This window comes from Hyperolius riggenbachi, chromosome 12 (genome assembly GCF_040937935.1).
Source record: "Hyperolius riggenbachi isolate aHypRig1 chromosome 12, aHypRig1.pri, whole genome shotgun sequence".
Lineage (NCBI taxonomy): Eukaryota > Metazoa > Chordata > Amphibia > Anura > Hyperoliidae > Hyperolius > Hyperolius riggenbachi.
Genome location: NC_090657.1, coordinates 228,242,197 through 228,260,277, shown reverse-complemented (window position 1 = coordinate 228,260,277; position 18,081 = coordinate 228,242,197). Strand labels below are relative to the sequence as shown.

Below are 18,081 nucleotides of genomic sequence, written 5' to 3'. Positions count from 1 at the left end.
TTTTAGGCAAGAAACAATTTTTGACATTTAAGAAATTGTATTGCTGCACTTGAAGCAGGTCTGAAAAACATGCCTAACTAGTCTCAGAATATTAGAAAGTATAATCCTAGCCAAAAGTTAGATCTGGCTACCTAGACTGGGGACACCTATAAACCTGGTTACTTATACTGGAGCCACCTATAGACCTGGTTACTTCCACTGGGGACACCTAAAGACCTGGCTACCTATACTGGGGGCACGTATTTTGGGGGAACTGCTGCCAGATTATCTGTATTTTTGGGGAACCGCTGCTGCCACATTAAGTATATTTTGGGGGAACAGCTTCCTGATTATGTGTATGTTGGGGGAACCGCTGCTGCCAGATTATGTGTATTTTGGGGGAACCACTGCTGCCAGATTACATGTATTTTTGGTGATACGTGTATTTTGGGTGATCCGCTGCCAGATTACGCGGGTGTTGAGGAACCACTGCCAGATTAATTGTATATTGGGGGAATAGCTGCTGCCAGATTACTTCTATTTTGGGGGAACCACTGCCACATTATCTGTATTTTAGAGAAACCACTGCCAGATTATGTGCATTTTTGGTGAAATGCCTTCAGATTACATCTATTTTTGGGAGAAAACAATATGGCAGAGCTCAAACCTCCCCGGCAGACATTTTACACCACTGCTAAGGTCATGTATATTTGGCCCCACCCTTGACCACGCCCACGGTCTGTTATGTGACCATGCTTAATTTATCATTGTCAGTAAAAAATAATGTGAAAGGTTGGCGAAACTTGGAAGGGAGCATTTTACACTCCACCAGCAGCTTAATGAAGGGGCGTGTTATACTCCTGCAGCAACTGATAGGACGGGGGCGTGTCACAATCCACTAGCAGAATAATGAAGGGGCGTGTGTCATACTCCAGCAGCAGCTGACAGGAGGACAGGGGCGTGTCACACTCCCCTAGCAGCTTAATGAAGGGGCGTGACATACTCCAGCAGCAGCTGATAGGACAGGGGCGTGTCACACTCCCCTAGCAGCTTAATGAAGGGGCGTGTCATACTCCAGCAGCAGCTGCTCCTCATTTGTGTCTTATCACAAGTTGTAATTTGATACTCCCCGCGGAGGCAGATAAGCCCATTTGAAAGCACAGGCTGTAAACAATGTCCATTTCCATGAGTCAGGAAGTAGAAACTGTGCAGATTTATTTTAGGATTTGTATCAGCTGTAACAAAGAAATGTTTTTTGTTTAAAGCAGGGGTCTCAAACTCGCGGCCCGGGGGCCATTTGCGGCCCTCGATACAATATTTTGTGGCCCTCGCCGGCAAAAGCTTCCTTATAGTTCGCTTCAGTGCTCCCAAGTAATCCGCCGCATCCCCGCCGCTAAATAAGGGCTGCAGAGCCCCCAAATCACCCGGGAGGCAATCCGTCGGCATTGTCGGCATTTCCTGGAAGGGGCAGAGCTTTCAGCTTCAGCTCTGCCCCTCCTGACGTCAATCGCCGCCTCTCCCCGCCCCTCTCTGTGAAGGAAGAGTGAGATGGGCGGGCAGAGGCGTGATGTGCCGCGATTGTAAAATCCCTTATGCGGCCCAGCCTCATCCTGACTTTGCCTCCTGCGGCCCCCAGGTAAATTGAGTTTGAGACCCCTGGTTTAAAGGTTATTATACTGTTGTGTAGACAGAAAGGAGTTCTGAGTTCAGGTCCACTTTAATAAGAGTCACTGGAACCCTGTATCAGCTGGGCATGGCTGGGTCCGGTGCATACAGCTGTCCACACACAGAAAATGTCCCTGGCCATCTTTATATCACATATAGAAAAGGTAGAGGCTAGGCCTGAACGATTTTAACAATTTGTGGGCAGCACGGTGACGTAGTGGTTAGTACTCTCGCCTTGCAGTGCCGGGTCCTCTGTTCAAATCCCAGCCAGGTCAACATCTGCAAGGAGTTTGTATCTGCTTGGGTTTCCTCCAGGCACTCCGGTTTCCTCCCACATCCCAAAAACATACAGATAAGTTAATTGGCTTCCCCCCTAAATTGGCCCGAGACTACAATGCATACACTACACAATATAGACATGTGACCATGGTAGGGACTAGATTGTGAGCTTCTTCGAGGGACAGTTAGTGACAAGACTATATATTATATACAGTGGTGTGAAAAACTATTTGCCCCCTTCCTGATTTCTTATTCTTTGCCATGTTTGTCACACTTAAATGTTTCTGCTCATCAAAAACCGTTAACTAGTCAAAGATAACATAATTGAACACAAAATGCAGTTTTAAATGATGGTTTTTATTATTTAGTGAGAAAAAAAACTCCAAATCTACATGGCCCTGTGTGAAAAAGTGATTGCCCCCCTTGTTAAAAAAATAACTTAACTGTGGTTTATCACACCTGAGTTCAATTTCTGTAGTCACCCCCAGGCCTGATTACTGCCACACCTGTTTCAATCAAGAAATCACTTAAATAGGAGCTATCTGACACAGAGCAGTAGACCAAAAGCACCTCAAAAGCTAGACATCATGCCAAGATCCAAAGAAATTCAAGAACAAATAAGAACAAAAGTACTGTAACTGAGATCCTACAGTCTGGTAAAGGTTATAAAGCCATTTCTAAAGCTTTGGGACTTCATCGAACCACAGGGAGACCCATTATCCACAAATGGCAAAAACATGGAACAGTGATGAACCTTCCCAGGAGTGGCCGGCCGACCAAAATTACCCCAAAAGCGCAGAGAAAACTCATCTGAGAGGCTACAAAAGACCCCAGGACAACATCTAAAGAACTGCAGGCCTCACTTGCCTCAATTAAAGGGAAGGTTCAAGCAAAATAAAAAACCAGCCCCATGCAGCCATCCTGTGCCCTCGTAGTCACTCACTGCTGCTCCAGTCCCCCGCTGGCAGCTTGCCGACCTCGCATTGCGTACATTTTTACGCATTCCCGCTAGTGCAGGAACATTAACACATACATGTTTACGCATTACTGGTTCAATGCGTAAAAATGTACGCATTGAAACAGTAATGCGTAAAAATGTATGCCAGCGGGGGACTGGAGCAGCAGTTAGTGACTACGAGGGCACAGGATGGCTGCATGGGGCTGGTAGAAGCCCCAGGTAAGTGAAACTCATTCTTTTTATTTTGCTTGAACCTTCCCTTTAAGGTCAGTGTTCACGACTCCACCATAAGAAAGAGACTGGGCAAAAACGGCCTGCATGGCAGATATCCAAGGCGCAAACCACTTTTAAGCAAAAAGAACATTAAGGCTCGTCTCAATTTTGCTAAAAAAACATCTCAATGATTGCCAAGACTTTTGGGAAAATACCTTGTGGACCGACGAGACAAAAGTTGAACTTTTTGGAAGGTGCGTGTCCTGTTACATCTGGCGTAGAAGTAACACAGCATTTCAGCAAAAGAACATCATACCAACAGTAAAATATGGTGGTGGTAGTGTGATGGTCTGGGGTTGTTTTGCTGCTTCAGGACCTGGAAGCCTTGCTGTGATAGATGGAACCATGAATTCTACTGTCTACCAAAAAATCCTGAAGGAGAATGTCCGGCCATCTGTTCGTCAACTCAAGCTGAAGCGATCTTGGGTGCTGCAGCAGGACAATGACCCAAAACACACCAGCAAATCCACCTCTGAATGGCTGAAGAAGAACAAAATGAAGACTTTGGAGTGGCCTAGTCAAAGTCCTGACCCAAATCCTATTGAGATGTTGTGGCATGACCTTAAAAAGGCGGTTCATGCTAAAAAAAACAAAAAACCCTCAAATAAAGCTGAATTACAACAATTCTGCAAAGATGAGTGGGCCAAAATTCCTCCAGAGCGTTGTTAAGGACTCGTTGCAAGTTATCGCAAATGCTTGATTGCAGTTATTGCTGCTAAGGATGGCCCAACCAGTTATTAGGTTCAGGGGGCAATTTCTTTTTCACACAGGGCCATGTAGGTTTTGAGTTTTTTTTTCCCACTAAATAATAAAAACCATAATTTAACCTTACTGGCGGTAACAGCAGGGTTGAGCGTAAGCAGCAGGGTTGAGCGCAAGCAGCAGGGTTGAGCGCAAGCAGCAGGGTTGAGCGCAAGCAGCAGGGTTAAGCGTAAGCAGCAGGGGTGACTATATGCAGTAGAGGTTAGTGTAAGCAGCAGAGGTGAGCGTAAAGCAGCAGAGGTGAGCGTAAAGCAGCAGAGGTGAGCGTAAAGCAGCAGAGGTGAGCGTAAAGCAGCAGAGGTGAGCGTAAAGCAGCAGAGGTGAGCGTAAAGCAGCAGAGGTGAGCGTAAAGCAGCAGAGGTGAGCGTAAAGCAGCAGAGGTGAGCGTAAAGCAGCAGAGGTGAGCGTAAAGCAGCAGAGGTGAGCGTAAAGCAGCAGAGGTGAGCGTAAAGCAGCAGAGGTGAGCGCAAAGCAGCAGAGGTGAGCGCAAAGCAGCAGAGGTGAGCGCAAAGCAGCAGAGGTGAAAGCAGCAGAGGTGAGCGTAAAGCAGCAGAGGTGAGCGTAAAGCAGCGTAAAGCAGCAGAGGTGAGCGTAAAGCAGCGTAAAGCAGCAGAGGTGAGCGTAAAGCAGCAGAGGTGAGCGTAAAGCAGCAGAGGTGAGCGTAAAGCAGCAGAGGTGAGCGTAAAGCAGCAGAGGTGAGCGTAAAGCAGCAGAGGTGAGCGTAAAGCAGCAGAGGTGAGCGTAAAGCAGCAGAGGTGAGCGTAAAGCAGCAGAGGTGAGCGTAAAGCAGCAGAGGTGAGCGTAAAGCAACAGAGGTGAGCGTAAAGCAGCAGAGGTGAGCGTAAAGCAGCAGAGGTGAGCGTAAAGCAGCAGAGGTGAGCGTAAGCAGCAGGGGTGACTATATGCAGTAGAGGTTAGTGTAAGCAGCAGGGGTGACTATATGCAGCAGAGATTAGCGTAAGCAGCAGGGGTGACTATATGCAGTAGAGGTTAGTGTAAGCAGCAGAGGTGACTATATGCAGTAGAGGTTAGTGTAAGCAGCAGGGGTGACTATGTGCAGTAGAGGTTAGTGTAAGCAGCAGGGGTGACTATATGCAGTAGAGGTTAGTGTAAGCAGCAGGGGTGACTATATATGCAGTAGAGGTTAGTGTAAGCAGCAGGGGTGACTATATGCAGTAGAGGTTAGTGTAAGCAGCAGGGGTGACTATATGCAGTAGAGGTTAGTGTAAGCAGCAGGGGTGACTATATATGCAGTAGAGGTTAGTGTAAGCAGCAGGGGTGACTATATATGCAGTAGAGGTTAGTGTAAGCAGCAGGGGTGACTATATATGCAGTAGAGGTTAGTGTAAGCAGCAGGGGTGACTATGTGCAGTAGAGGTTAGTGTAAGCAGCAGGGGTGACTATATGCAGTAGAGGTTAGTGTAAGCAGCAGGGGTGACTATATGCAGTAGAGGTTAGTGTAAGCAGCAGGGGTGACTATATATGCAGTAGAGGTTAGTGTAAGCAGCAGGGGTGACTATGTGCAGTAGAGGTTAGTGTAAGCAGCAGGGGTGACTATATGCAGTAGAGGTTAGTGTAAGCAGCAGGGGTGACTATATGCAGTAGAGGTTAGTGTAAGCAGCAGGGGTGACTATATGCAGTAGAGGTTAGTGTAAGCAGCAGGGGTGACTATGTGCAGTAGAGGTTAGTGTAAGCAGCAGAGGTGACTATGTGCAGTAGAGGTTAGTGTAAGCAGCAGGGGTGACTATATGTGCAGTAGAGGTTAGTGTAAGCAGCAGGGGTGACTATATGCAGTAGAGGTTAGTGTAAGCAGCAGGGGTGACTACATGCAGTAGAGGTTAGTGTAAGCAGCAGGGGTGACTATATGCAGTAGAGGTTAGTGTAGGCAGCAGGGGTGACTATATGCAGTAGAGGTTAGTGTAAGCAGCAGGGGTGACTATGTGCAGTAGAGGTTAGTGTAAGCAGCAGGGGTGACTATGTGCAGTAGAGGTTAGTGTAAGCAGCAGCGGTGACTATATGCAGTAGAGGTTAGTGTAAGCAGCAGCGGTGACTATATGCAGTAGAGGTTAGTGTAAGCAGCAGGGGTGACTACATGCAGTAGAGGTTAGCGTAAGCAGCAGGGGTTACTTATATGCAGTAGAGGTTAGTGTAAGCAGCAGGGGTGACTATGTGCAGTAGAGGTTAGTGTAAGCAGCAGGGGTGACTATATGCAGTAGAGGTTAGTGTAAGCAGCAGGGGTGACTATATGCAGTAGAGGTTAGTGTAAGCAGCAGGGGTGACTATATGCAGTAGAGGTTAGTGTAAGCAGCAAAGGTGACTATATATGCAGTAGAGGTTAGTGTAAGCAGCAGGGGTGACTATGTGCAGTAGAGGTTAGTGTAAGCAGCAGGGGTGACTATGTGCAGTAGAGGTTAGTGTAAGCAGCAGGGGTGACTATGTGCAGTCGAGGTTAGTGTAGGCAGCAGGGGTGACTACATGCAGTAGAGGTTAGCGTAAGCAGCAGGGGTTACTATATGCAGTAGAGGTTAGTGTAAGCAGCAGGGGTGACTATATGCAGTAGAGGTTAGTGTAAGCAGCAGGGGTTACTATATGCAGTAGAGGTTAGTGTAAGCAGCAGGGGTGACTATATGCAGTAGAGGTTAGTGTAAGCAGCAGGGGTGACTATGTGCAGTAGAGGTTAGTGTAAGCAGCAGAGGTGACTATATGTGCAGTAGAGGTTAGTGTAAGCAGCAGGGGTGACTACATGCAGTAGAGGTTAGCGTAAGCAGCAGGGGTTACTATATGCAGTAGAGGTTAGTGTAAGCAGCAGGGGTGACTATATGCAGTAGAGGTTAGTGTAAGCAGCAGGGGTGACTATGTGCAGTAGAGGTTAGTGTAAGCAGCAGGGGTGACTATATGCAGTAGAGGTTAGTGTAAGCAGCAGGGGTGACTACATGCAGTAGAGGTTAGCGTAAGCAGCAGGGGTTACTATATGCAGTAGAGGTTAGTGTAAGCAGAAGGGGTGACTATATGCAGTAGAGGTTAGTGTAAGCAGCAGGGGTGACTATGTGCAGTAGAGGTTAGTGTAAGCAGCAGGGGTGACTATGTGCAGTAGAGGTTAGTGTAAGCAGCAGAGGTGACTATATGTGCAGTAGAGGTTAGTGTAAGCAGCAGGGGTGACTATGTGCAGTAGAGGTTAGTGTAAGCAGCAGGGGTGACTATATGCAGCAGAGGTTAGTGTAAGCAGCAGAGGTGACTATATGCAGTAGAGGTTAGTGTAAGCAGCAGAGGTGACTATATGCAGTAGAGGTTAGTGTAAGGGGTGACTATATGCAGTAGAGGTTAGTGTAAGGGGTGACTATATGCAGTAGAGGTTAGTGTAAGGGGTGACTATATGCAGTAGAGGTTAGTGTAAGCAGCAGGGGTGACTATATATGCAGTAGAGGTTAGTGTAAGCAGCAGGGGTGACTATGTGCAGTAGAGGTTAGTGTAAGCAGCAGGAGTGACTATATGCAGTAGAGGTTAGTGTAAGCAGCAGGGGTGACTACATGCAGTAGAGGTTAGCGTAAGCAGCAGGGGTTACTATATGCAGTAGAGGTTAGTGTAAGCAGCAGGGGTGACTATATGCAGTAGAGGTTAGTGTAAGCAGCAGGGGTGACTATATGCAGTAGAGGTTAGTGTAAGCAGCAGGGGTGACTACATGCAGTAGAGGTTAGCGTAAGCAGCAGGGGTTACTATATGCAGTAGAGGTTAGTGTAAGCAGAAGGGGTGACTATATGCAGTAGAGGTTAGTGTAAGCAGCAGGGGTGACTATGTGCAGTAGAGGTTAGTGTAAGCAGCAGGGGTGACTATGTGCAGTAGAGGTTAGTGTAAGCAGCAGAGGTGACTATATGTGCAGTAGAGGTTAGTGTAAGCAGCAGGGGTGACTATGTGCAGTAGAGGTTAGTGTAAGCAGCAGGGGTGACTATATGCAGCAGAGGTTAGTGTAAGCAGCAGAGGTGACTATATGCAGTAGAGGTTAGTGTAAGCAGCAGAGGTGACTATATGCAGTAGAGGTTAGTGTAAGGGGTGACTATATGCAGTAGAGGTTAGTGTAAGCAGCAGGGGTGACTATGTGCAGTAGAGGTTAGTGTAAGCAGCAGCGGTGACTATATGCAGTAGAGGTTAGTGTAAGCAGCAGCGGTGACTATATGCAGTAGAGGTTAGTGTAAGCAGCAGGGGTGACTACATGCAGTAGAGGTTAGCGTAAGCAGCAGGGGTTACTTATATGCAGTAGAGGTTAGTGTAAGCAGCAGGGGTGACTATGTGCAGTAGAGGTTAGTGTAAGCAGCAGGGGTGACTATATGCAGTAGAGGTTAGTGTAAGCAGCAGGGGTGACTATATGCAGTAGAGGTTAGTGTAAGCAGCAGGGGTGACTATATGCAGTAGAGGTTAGTGTAAGCAGCAAAGGTGACTATATATGCAGTAGAGGTTAGTGTAAGCAGCAGGGGTGACTATGTGCAGTAGAGGTTAGTGTAAGCAGCAGGGGTGACTATGTGCAGTAGAGGTTAGTGTAAGCAGCAGGGGTGACTATGTGCAGTCGAGGTTAGTGTAGGCAGCAGGGGTGACTACATGCAGTAGAGGTTAGCGTAAGCAGCAGGGGTTACTATATGCAGTAGAGGTTAGTGTAAGCAGCAGGGGTGACTATATGCAGAAGAGGTTAGTGTAAGCAGCAGGGGTTACTATATGCAGTAGAGGTTAGTGTAAGCAGCAGGGGTGACTATATGCAGTAGAGGTTAGTGTAAGCAGCAGGGGTGACTATGTGCAGTAGAGGTTAGTGTAAGCAGCAGAGGTGACTATATGTGCAGTAGAGGTTAGTGTAAGCAGCAGGGGTGACTACATGCAGTAGAGGTTAGCGTAAGCAGCAGGGGTTACTATATGCAGTAGAGGTTAGTGTAAGCAGCAGGGGTGACTATATGCAGTAGAGGTTAGTGTAAGCAGCAGGGGTGACTATGTGCAGTAGAGGTTAGTGTAAGCAGCAGGGGTGACTATATGCAGTAGAGGTTAGTGTAAGCAGCAGGGGTGACTACATGCAGTAGAGGTTAGCGTAAGCAGCAGGGGTTACTATATGCAGTAGAGGTTAGTGTAAGCAGAAGGGGTGACTATATGCAGTAGAGGTTAGTGTAAGCAGCAGGGGTGACTATGTGCAGTAGAGGTTAGTGTAAGCAGCAGGGGTGACTATGTGCAGTAGAGGTTAGTGTAAGCAGCAGAGGTGACTATATGTGCAGTAGAGGTTAGTGTAAGCAGCAGGGGTGACTATGTGCAGTAGAGGTTAGTGTAAGCAGCAGGGGTGACTATATGCAGCAGAGGTTAGTGTAAGCAGCAGAGGTGACTATATGCAGTAGAGGTTAGTGTAAGCAGCAGAGGTGACTATATGCAGTAGAGGTTAGTGTAAGGGGTGACTATATGCAGTAGAGGTTAGTGTAAGGGGTGACTATATGCAGTAGAGGTTAGTGTAAGGGGTGACTATATGCAGTAGAGGTTAGTGTAAGCAGCAGGGGTGACTATATATGCAGTAGAGGTTAGTGTAAGCAGCAGGGGTGACTATGTGCAGTAGAGGTTAGTGTAAGCAGCAGGAGTGACTATATGCAGTAGAGGTTAGTGTAAGCAGCAGGGGTGACTATATGCAGTAGAGGTTAGTGTAAGCAGCAGGGGTGACTATATATGCAGTAGAGGTTAGTGTAAGCAGCAGGGGTGACTATGTGCAGTAGAGGTTAGTGTAAGCAGCAGGGGTGACTATATGCAGTAGAGGTTAGTGTAAGCAGCAGGGGTGACTATATGCAGTAGAGGTTAGTGTAAGCAGCAGGGGTGACTATATGCAGTAGAGGTTAGTGTAAGCAGCAGGGGTGACTATGTGCAGTAGAGGTTAGTGTAAGCAGCAGAGGTGACTATGTGCAGTAGAGGTTAGTGTAAGCAGCAGAGGTGACTATGTGCAGTAGAGGTTAGTGTAAGCAGCAGGGGTGACTATATGTGCAGTAGAGGTTAGTGTAAGCAGCAGGGGTGACTATATGCAGTAGAGGTTAGTGTAAGCAGCAGGGGTGACTACATGCAGTAGAGGTTAGTGTAAGCAGCAGGGGTGACTATATGCAGTAGAGGTTAGTGTAGGCAGCAGGGGTGACTATATGCAGTAGAGGTTAGTGTAAGCAGCAGGGGTGACTATGTGCAGTAGAGGTTAGTGTAAGCAGCAGGGGTGACTATGTGCAGTAGAGGTTAGTGTAAGCAGCAGCGGTGACTATATGCAGTAGAGGTTAGTGTAAGCAGCAGCGGTGACTATATGCAGTAGAGGTTAGTGTAAGCAGCAGGGGTGACTACATGCAGTAGAGGTTAGCGTAAGCAGCAGGGGTTACTTATATGCAGTAGAGGTTAGTGTAAGCAGCAGGGGTGACTATGTGCAGTAGAGGTTAGTGTAAGCAGCAGGGGTGACTATATGCAGTAGAGGTTAGTGTAAGCAGCAGGGGTGACTATATGCAGTAGAGGTTAGTGTAAGCAGCAGGGGTGACTATATGCAGTAGAGGTTAGTGTAAGCAGCAAAGGTGACTATATATGCAGTAGAGGTTAGTGTAAGCAGCAGGGGTGACTATGTGCAGTAGAGGTTAGTGTAAGCAGCAGGGGTGACTATGTGCAGTAGAGGTTAGTGTAAGCAGCAGGGGTGACTATGTGCAGTCGAGGTTAGTGTAGGCAGCAGGGGTGACTACATGCAGTAGAGGTTAGCGTAAGCAGCAGGGGTTACTATATGCAGTAGAGGTTAGTGTAAGCAGCAGGGGTGACTATATGCAGTAGAGGTTAGTGTAAGCAGCAGGGGTTACTATATGCAGTAGAGGTTAGTGTAAGCAGCAGGGGTGACTATATGCAGTAGAGGTTAGTGTAAGCAGCAGGGGTGACTATGTGCAGTAGAGGTTAGTGTAAGCAGCAGAGGTGACTATATGTGCAGTAGAGGTTAGTGTAAGCAGCAGGGGTGACTACATGCAGTAGAGGTTAGCGTAAGCAGCAGGGGTTACTATATGCAGTAGAGGTTAGTGTAAGCAGCAGGGGTGACTATATGCAGTAGAGGTTAGTGTAAGCAGCAGGGGTGACTATGTGCAGTAGAGGTTAGTGTAAGCAGCAGGGGTGACTATATGCAGTAGAGGTTAGTGTAAGCAGCAGGGGTGACTACATGCAGTAGAGGTTAGCGTAAGCAGCAGGGGTTACTATATGCAGTAGAGGTTAGTGTAAGCAGAAGGGGTGACTATATGCAGTAGAGGTTAGTGTAAGCAGCAGGGGTGACTATGTGCAGTAGAGGTTAGTGTAAGCAGCAGGGGTGACTATGTGCAGTAGAGGTTAGTGTAAGCAGCAGAGGTGACTATATGTGCAGTAGAGGTTAGTGTAAGCAGCAGGGGTGACTATGTGCAGTAGAGGTTAGTGTAAGCAGCAGGGGTGACTATATGCAGCAGAGGTTAGTGTAAGCAGCAGAGGTGACTATATGCAGTAGAGGTTAGTGTAAGCAGCAGAGGTGACTATATGCAGTAGAGGTTAGTGTAAGGGGTGACTATATGCAGTAGAGGTTAGTGTAAGCAGCAGGGGTGACTATGTGCAGTAGAGGTTAGTGTAAGCAGCAGCGGTGACTATATGCAGTAGAGGTTAGTGTAAGCAGCAGCGGTGACTATATGCAGTAGAGGTTAGTGTAAGCAGCAGGGGTGACTACATGCAGTAGAGGTTAGCGTAAGCAGCAGGGGTTACTTATATGCAGTAGAGGTTAGTGTAAGCAGCAGGGGTGACTATGTGCAGTAGAGGTTAGTGTAAGCAGCAGGGGTGACTATATGCAGTAGAGGTTAGTGTAAGCAGCAGGGGTGACTATATGCAGTAGAGGTTAGTGTAAGCAGCAGGGGTGACTATATGCAGTAGAGGTTAGTGTAAGCAGCAAAGGTGACTATATATGCAGTAGAGGTTAGTGTAAGCAGCAGGGGTGACTATGTGCAGTAGAGGTTAGTGTAAGCAGCAGGGGTGACTATGTGCAGTAGAGGTTAGTGTAAGCAGCAGGGGTGACTATGTGCAGTCGAGGTTAGTGTAGGCAGCAGGGGTGACTACATGCAGTAGAGGTTAGCGTAAGCAGCAGGGGTTACTATATGCAGTAGAGGTTAGTGTAAGCAGCAGGGGTGACTATATGCAGTAGAGGTTAGTGTAAGCAGCAGGGGTTACTATATGCAGTAGAGGTTAGTGTAAGCAGCAGGGGTGACTATATGCAGTAGAGGTTAGTGTAAGCAGCAGGGGTGACTATGTGCAGTAGAGGTTAGTGTAAGCAGCAGAGGTGACTATATGTGCAGTAGAGGTTAGTGTAAGCAGCAGGGGTGACTACATGCAGTAGAGGTTAGCGTAAGCAGCAGGGGTTACTATATGCAGTAGAGGTTAGTGTAAGCAGCAGGGGTGACTATATGCAGTAGAGGTTAGTGTAAGCAGCAGGGGTGACTATGTGCAGTAGAGGTTAGTGTAAGCAGCAGGGGTGACTATATGCAGTAGAGGTTAGTGTAAGCAGCAGGGGTGACTACATGCAGTAGAGGTTAGCGTAAGCAGCAGGGGTTACTATATGCAGTAGAGGTTAGTGTAAGCAGAAGGGGTGACTATATGCAGTAGAGGTTAGTGTAAGCAGCAGGGGTGACTATGTGCAGTAGAGGTTAGTGTAAGCAGCAGGGGTGACTATGTGCAGTAGAGGTTAGTGTAAGCAGCAGAGGTGACTATATGTGCAGTAGAGGTTAGTGTAAGCAGCAGGGGTGACTATGTGCAGTAGAGGTTAGTGTAAGCAGCAGGGGTGACTATATGCAGCAGAGGTTAGTGTAAGCAGCAGAGGTGACTATATGCAGTAGAGGTTAGTGTAAGCAGCAGAGGTGACTATATGCAGTAGAGGTTAGTGTAAGGGGTGACTATATGCAGTAGAGGTTAGTGTAAGGGGTGACTATATGCAGTAGAGGTTAGTGTAAGGGGTGACTATATGCAGTAGAGGTTAGTGTAAGCAGCAGGGGTTACTATATGCAGTAGAGGTTAGTGTAAGCAGCAGGGGCGAGTATATGCAGTAGAGGTTAGTGTAAGCAGCAGGGGTGACTATATGCAGCAGAGGTTAGTGTAAGCAGCAGGGGTGACTATATGCAGCAGAGGTTAGTGTAAGCAGCAGGGGTGACTATATGCAGTAGAGGTTAGTGTAAGCAGCAGGGGTGACTATATGCAGCAGAGGTTAGTGTAAGCAGCAGGGGTGACTACATGCAGTAGAGGTTAGTGTAAGCAGCAGGGGTGACTATATGCAGTAGAGGTTAGTGTAAGCAGCAGGGGTGACTATATGCAGTAGAGGTTAGTGTAAGCAGCAGGGGTGACTATATGCAGTAGAGGTTAGTGTAAGCAGCAGGGGTTACTATATGCAGCAGAGGTTAGTGTAAGCAGCAGGGGTGACTATATGCAGTAGAGGTTAGTGTAAGCAGCAGGGGTGACTATGTGCAGTAGAGGTTAGTGTAAGCATCAGGGGTGACTATATGCAGCAGAGGTTAGTGTAAGCAGCAGAGGTGACTATGTGCAGTAGAGGTTAGTGTAAGCAGCAGGGGTGACTATGTGCAGTAGAGGTTAGTGTAAGCAGCAGGGGTGACTATATGCAGTAGAGGTTAGTGTAAGCAGCAGGGGTGACTATATGCAGTAGAGGTTAGTGTAAGCAGCAGGGGTGACTATATGCAGTAGAGGTTAGTGTAAGCAGCAGGGGTGACTACATGCAGTAGAGGTTAGCGTAAGCAGCAGGGGTTACTATATGCAGTAGAGGTTAGTGTAAGCAGAAGGGGTGACTATATGCAGTAGAGGTTAGTGTAAGCAGCAGGGGTGACTATGTGCAGTAGAGGTTAGTGTAAGCAGCAGGGGTGACTATGTGCAGTAGAGGTTAGTGTAAGCAGCAGAGGTGACTATATGTGCAGTAGAGGTTAGTGTAAGCAGCAGGGGTGACTATGTGCAGTAGAGGTTAGTGTAAGCAGCAGGGGTGACTATATGCAGCAGAGGTTAGTGTAAGCAGCAGAGGTGACTATATGCAGTAGAGGTTAGTGTAAGCAGCAGAGGTGACTATATGCAGTAGAGGTTAGTGTAAGCAGCAGGGGTGACTATATGCAGTAGAGGTTAGTGTAAGCAGCAGGGGTGACTACATGCAGTAAAGGTTAGCGTAAGCAGCAGGGGTTACTATATGCAGTAGAGGTTAGTGTAAGCAGAAGGGGTGACTATATGCAGTAGAGGTTAGTGTAAGCAGCAGGGGTGACTATGTGCAGTAGAGGTTAGTGTAAGCAGCAGGGGTGACTATGTGCAGTAGAGGTTAGTGTAAGCAGCAGGGGTGACTATGTGCAGTAGAGGTTAGTGTAAGCAGCAGAGGTGACTATATGTGCAGTAGAGGTTAGTGTAAGCAGCAGGGGTGACTATGTGCAGTAGAGGTTAGTGTAAGCAGCAGGGGTGACTATATGCAGCAGAGGTTAGTGTAAGCAGCAGAGGTGACTATATGCAGTAGAGGTTAGTGTAAGCAGCAGAGGTGACTATATGCAGTAGAGGTTAGTGTAAGGGGTGACTATATGCAGTAGAGGTTAGTGTAAGGGGTGACTATATGCAGTAGAGGTTAGTGTAAGGGGTGACTATATGCAGTAGAGGTTAGTGTAAGCAGCAGGGGTTACTATATGCAGTAGAGGTTAGTGTAAGCATCAGGGGTGACTATATGCAGCAGAGGTTAGTGTAAGCAGCAGAGGTGACTATGTGCAGTAGAGGTTAGTGTAAGCAGCAGGGGTGACTATGTGCAGTAGAGGTTAGTGTAAGCAGCAGGGGTGACTATATGCAGTAGAGGTTAGTGTAAGCAGCAGGGGTGACTATATGCAGTAGAGGTTAGTGTAAGCAGCAGGGGTTACTATATATGCAGCAGAGGTTAGTGTAAGCAGCAGGGGTGACTATATGCAGTAGAGGTTAGTGTAAGCAGCAGGGGTGACTATATGCAGTAGAGGTTAGTGTAAGCAGCAGGGGTGACTATATGCAGCAGAGGTTAGTGTAAGCAGCAGAGGTGACTATGTGCAGTAGAGGTTAGTGTAAGCAGCAGGGGTGACTATATGCAGTAGAGGTTAGTGTAAGCAGCAGGGGTGACTATATGCAGTAGAGGTTAGTGTAAGCAGCAGGGGTGACTATATGCAGTAGAGGTTAGTGTAAGCAGCAGGGGTGACTATGTGCAGTAGAGGTTAGTGTAAGCAGCAGGGGTGACTATATGCAGTAGAGGTTAGTGTAAGCAGCAGGGGTGACTATATGCAGTAGAGGTTAGTGTAAGCAGCAGGGGTGACTATATGCAGTAGAGGTTAGTGTGAGCAGCAGGGGTGACTATGTGCAGTAGAGGTTAGTGTAAGCAGCAGGGGTGACTATATGCAGTAGAGGTTAGTGTAAGCAGCAGGGGTGACTATGTGCAGTAGAGGTTAGTGTAAGCAGCAGGGGTGACTATGTGCAGTAGAGGTTAGTGTAAGCAGCAGGGGTGACTATATGCAGTAGAGGTTAGTGTAAGCAGCAGGGGTGACTATATGCAGTAGAGGTTAGTGTAAGCAGCAGGGGTGACTATGTGCAGTAGAGGTTAGTGTAAGCAGCAGGGGTGACTATATGCAGTAGAGGTTAGTGTAAGCAGCAGGGGTGACTATATGCAGTAGAGGTTAGTGTAAGCAGCAGGGGTGACTATATGCAGTAGAGGTTAGTGTAAGCAGCAGGGGTGACTATATGCAGTAGAGGTTAGTGTAAGCAGCAGGGGTGACTATATGCAGTAGAGGTTAGTGTAAGCAGCAGGGGTGACTATGTGCAGTAGAGGTTAGTGTAAGCAGCAGGGGTGACTATATGCAGTAGAGGTTAGTGTAAGCAGCAGGGGTGACTATATGCAGTAGAGGTTAGTGTAAGCAGCAGGGGTGACTATGTGCAGTAGAGGTTAGTGTAAGCAGCAGGGGTGACTATATGCAGTAGAGGTTAGTGTAAGCAGCAGAGGTGACTATGTGCAGTAGAGGTTAGTGTAAGCATCAGGGGTGACTATATGCAGCAGAGGTTAGTGTAAGCAGCAGAGGTGACTATGTGCAGCAGACAGCAGGTGAAGCACAGGTCACCACACATCAGTCAGTTCATGACAGACGCTGGGAGCACACGGGAGGGGTAGGAGCTGGCAGCTTGCTCCTCCCCTATCAGCCCCCTCCATACATCTCCCCTCCTCCCGCTCACCGTCCTTCCTCGGCTCCGGGGTACGGGCCGCTGCACCGCGGAGAGATGTCAGCTCACTCTGCGCTCCGGGAAGGGAACTCCTGTTTAGCGAGGCGACCAGTGATGACGTCACCCTAGTGCCCCGTCACTGCCGGACCCGGAAGTCAAGGAGCTGTCTGGGAGTCACGTGACGTCGGGCCTGTAATGTGTGATCGTGCTGCCTCAATGCTGCCCCGCCATGGCAGACATGCGCAGACAGCACTTCCTCATTCCGCACAGTGACGGCAGCAGAATCAGGCTGTGTTTGTGCAGTGCTGCCCTCCCGTGGTGTGACATGGCAGCGCAGTGTCTCTGGAGTTGTGTGTATCACAGTGTGCGGTGTGTCTGGACGAGGAGTTTCCACTGCAGCAGAGACACTTTCCATCCAGGAGTGAAGAGCCAGAGGAGAGGGAGGCGCTTAGCCCGCACTGGGATTCCGCAGAGGAAGGATCCGGGCTGCGACCTGCCGCTGGGAGGAGCCAAGGGGGGCGGAGCATGGATGTCGCGCACACATGCGCTCACACGCTACTACGAGGAAGCGTAACTTTATCTGCGCATGTGCTACAAAGGCATGGAAGAAGTCATGTGATTTTCCACAACTTCAAGCGATCTTACCAATGCACATGCGCGCCAGCGTAACCTAATGCTGTGAATACACGGTTCATTTCTGGCGCTCAATTCTCCTCTCAATCGTTTTTGCCACTCGATCCTGCAGTTGAATGCTTTATCTTCGGTTCGTCTTTCTTATCTTTTTTCATTCACTTCTTTTAGAAATTGAACGGCGAAAGGGAGATCGGACATGTCGGAAATGATCTATCCAACCATCTAATCAACTCTAAAACGAACCGTGTATTCCCAGCATAAAGGGCAGGGTGATCACATACATCACCGGGCTATATTGTTGTATATTATGTTCGGAAATCAGTACTATGTACATGCAGTTTGAGATGTGAGCATTCGATGGCGCTCTTTCATCATACAGCTCATACTAATACAGTGGGATGCAAAAGTTTGGGCAACCCTGTTAATCATCATGATTTTCCTGTATAAATCGTTCGTTGTTACGATAAAAAATGTCAGTTAAATATATCATATAGGAGACACACAGGAAGTGAAAGGAAGTTTATTGGATTTACAGAAAGTGCGCAATAATTGTTTAAACAAAATTAAATAAATTTGGGCACCACAAAAAAATGAATTCAATATTTAGTAGATCCTCCTTTTGCAGAAAGGAGGAAGGGTGTCCCCTGCATCTTGAGAGGTCAGGAGGGTGTATAGCTTGTCTGCTCCGCTCGGGGTAACCTGTGTAGGAGGATTTCTCAGGCCCCGCTGGACCGATTTTCACAATTTTTTTTTCTACACACAGCTAGCACTTTGCTAGCTGCGTGTGGTACGCAATCGCCGCCGCTACCCACCCCGCCGAGCCGCCCCCCGACCCCTGCGTAGCCTGGCCAATTAGTGCCAGGCAGGGCTGAGGGGTGGATTGGGATTCCCTCTGACGTCCATGACGTCGGAGACGTCATCCCGTCACCATGGCGACCGGGGCAGCCCAGCAGGAAATTCCGTTCTGAACGGGATTTCCTGCTTACTCTGATCGCCGGAGGCGATCGGAGTGGCTGCGGGGATGCCGCTGCTCAGCAGCTATCATGTAGCGAGCCTTGGGCTCGCTACATGATTTAAAAAAAAAAAAAGTGCTGTGCTGCCCCCTTGCCGCGGGAATTGGACCGGCAAGGGGGTTAAACTGGCAATGGAAAAATACACCGACACAGGACCTGGTGTAATGGAAAGCCAGGACTTTCAGCTTTTCAAAAGTGTTAAATCTTGGTAGTGGAGCAATCAAAACTTAAAGGCGTTAACAGGCTTTTTCAGGCTGCGCAGTACAGTACGGAGCGATCTACGTGGCGGTGATTGACAGCGCC

The 18,081-nt window shown here is 48.0% G+C and overlaps 1 protein-coding gene across 1 annotated transcript in view; it reads right to left on the bottom strand.

Moving 5' to 3' along the window:
• KIAA2013 (KIAA2013 ortholog) overlaps positions 1-16,359 on the bottom strand; it is a 40,675-nt gene extending 24,316 nt beyond the window's left edge. Inside the window, exon 1 of the mRNA XM_068263468.1 lies at positions 16,145-16,359. The gene's annotated coding sequence lies outside the window, so the exon portion shown is untranslated. The remainder of the gene's footprint in view (positions 1-16,144) is intronic.
• Positions 16,360-18,081: the final 1,722 nt, after the last annotated feature.